The sequence below is a fragment of the Petromyzon marinus genome, unplaced genomic scaffold (assembly GCF_048934315.1).
Source record: "Petromyzon marinus isolate PM22_M1 ecotype Great Lakes invasive population unplaced genomic scaffold, UKy_Petmar_22M1.pri1.0 PM_G_Scaffold_6, whole genome shotgun sequence".
Classification (NCBI taxonomy): Eukaryota; Metazoa; Chordata; class Hyperoartia; order Petromyzontiformes; family Petromyzontidae; genus Petromyzon; species Petromyzon marinus.
In genome coordinates, this window is record NW_027423013.1 from 5,417,501 (window position 1) to 5,420,000 (window position 2,500).

The 2,500-nt window shown below is 37.4% G+C and overlaps 1 pseudogene; it reads right to left on the reverse strand.

Moving 5' to 3' along the window:
- The window catches only part of LOC142919083 (28S ribosomal RNA), a 9,006-nt pseudogene that overhangs the window by 2,202 nt on the left and 4,304 nt on the right, over positions 1 to 2,500 (reverse strand).

The following is a 2,500-nucleotide window of genomic DNA, read 5'->3' on the forward strand; positions in this document are numbered from 1 at the left end:
TTATAGATAGTGCAACTGAGTCGCATAAATTTCTTATGCCCATTCCTCCGTTGGATACTGATGTATAAAAGAAACTGTCGGGCGTATCGTGTGGCAACCTGAGCAGATGCTTTACTCTTTTCCTAATTTCAGAATCAAGTGACATCAATAAACCCTTGGTAACTTTTCCGAGGACCAATTGATGAATAATACGAGGTATCAAATTGTTATTGATTAAATATACTTTCTTTTCTGGCTTTAACGGTGCTCTGGTCAGTTTGTTTAACATTGCTGCGAGCAGGTTACAGCTTATAGATCGTTTTCCCCTTGGGTCAAATTCAATGCCTAGATATTTGAATCCCTTTACATATGATACCGGATTAATGGGTTCGTTATTTATAAAGTACGATGATGTCGTTGCAACACTAAATGTCTTCTGTTTGCCGTACTTGATAAATCTTAACGAATTGCATTTGTTTATATTTATTTTCAAGTGTCTGTCATCGAGGAATTTAGTAGTTATATCCAAGAGTTTATTCATGCCACATTCCGTTTCTGCAAATAGGATAAGGTCGTCTGCAAACATCATTGAATTTACTTTCTGATTTCCTACATTAACTCCTATATATGTCGGCAAGTTATCCAATAGTTCATCCATAATCATGTTAAATAGTAGCGGTGAAAGTGGATCACCTTGCTTTACGCCTCTTTTTAGATTTATGTTACGCATTGTTGTCGATCCAAATACAATATCAGTTAGATTACACTTATAGATGTTGGTCAAGTACGTTGTTGATTCCTTTGATAAGTTAAATCGCTTTAAGGCTCTAATAATCGATTCGTGGCTGACAGAATCGAATGCCTTACTGAGGTCTATTGACACTATTTGCGTGTTTTCGTGCTTTTGCCTGGCGTTGTGTATGATGAAGTGTAGTAATGCACTATTTTCGAAACATCCGTCTACCGGGAGGAATGCTTTCTGCCTGTAATTAAGCTTTAATTGCTGTCCTAGACGATAACTTAAAATTTTGTGTAATAGCCTAATTACAATTGATGAGATGGTTATGGGTCTCCAATTTGAGGGTTTTTCTAAATCCTCTTTAGTTTTAGGTATAAGTCTTGTTCTGTGTTGTTTCCATATTTGTGGTATATCCTGTAAATAAAGGATGATATTTAAGATATCTAGTAAATATTTTATTGGTAAAGTCCTAAGATCGCTAAGAATAATGTTGTCCTGTCCAGGTGACTTATCCTTCATAATTGCTAGGGTCTTAATCAACTCATCTAAGGTGATTGCTTTTACGATATCGATGCATGATTGGTCGTTTTTTAATTTAAAGGGTATATTATCTGGAGGAGAGTTTGACTCGAATAAAGTAACGAATGTTCCCCGTATGCTTTCTTCAGTTGGGTATATACTTGGCCCCGATCTATCTGAAGTAATCTCGTCTAATAGAGCTTTCTTGTTCGTATGGTATAAATATTGATACCTCCTGTATTTAGTTTGCTTTGATTGTCTTCGATGCCTATTCTCATCTTTCTCCTGTTGGTTTACACGATCTTTCCTATTAATTGGTTTACTTCGATTTAAAAACTTTTCTACATGAGAATTGAGTAGCAGTAACGCCTGATTGTGACTTAAATTCTCGATCTTTAGATCGGTAATTATGACCTGAAGATCCTCAGCTGCTGTCAGTGATTGTTCTTTTTCGGCCCTTATTGCTGGCTGATCTCCTTCAGAAGGTGTAGTTGTTATTTCCGATGTTGTCGGTAAAACTAAGTTAACAAGGCATTGATTTTCTACCTTATAGGTGGTTTCTTTCAATGTCCTTACCAATTCCTTATACTTGATATTTCTCCGCTTCCCTTTAATCGCTTCTAGCGTTCTGTGTGGCATAACTGAGTTCTGTATTAGTTGATTCATGTTTATGTCCTCATCATTCTGTTGGGCTTCTTTATGGGCCATAATTTCTACCTCTTCTTCTCCCCATCTAACCTTCCTTCCTGGTGTGTTTTGCTGTAGTCTAGCTTCATGTTCTGTCGGATGAGTTCGTCTAGTATGTACCCCTAAACCTGTTTTCGTAGTAAAACCTCTGCTACAATATGAACAACTAAATAGTGTTTCCTCAATTGTGGTGGTTATAGCACTAGTTTTACCTATTAAACTTTTGCAAGTTCTTCCGTAGTGCGACGCTATCTTGTGTATGCTATCTGCTGTGCGATTACAAATTCGACATTTATACGTTTTGTTTGCGTGCGGATGTACCCGTGTCATATGTGATGACCAAGTTCTATGGTCTAGGAAAACAAGATTGCATGGATAACATTTGTTCTGATCTGTGCATGGGTAGTCCCATGAAAACATGTCCGAAAGGATAAATTCCGTAGTCAGCTCGTCTGTTAATCGCTCATTCATGAGCGATGTTAGTTCGTCACCGAGTAGTCCGTCCGGTTTATTTTCTTTATAATTCGCGACTTACGTTTATAGCACACAGGGTTGTCGGCCCACGTGTATGCTATT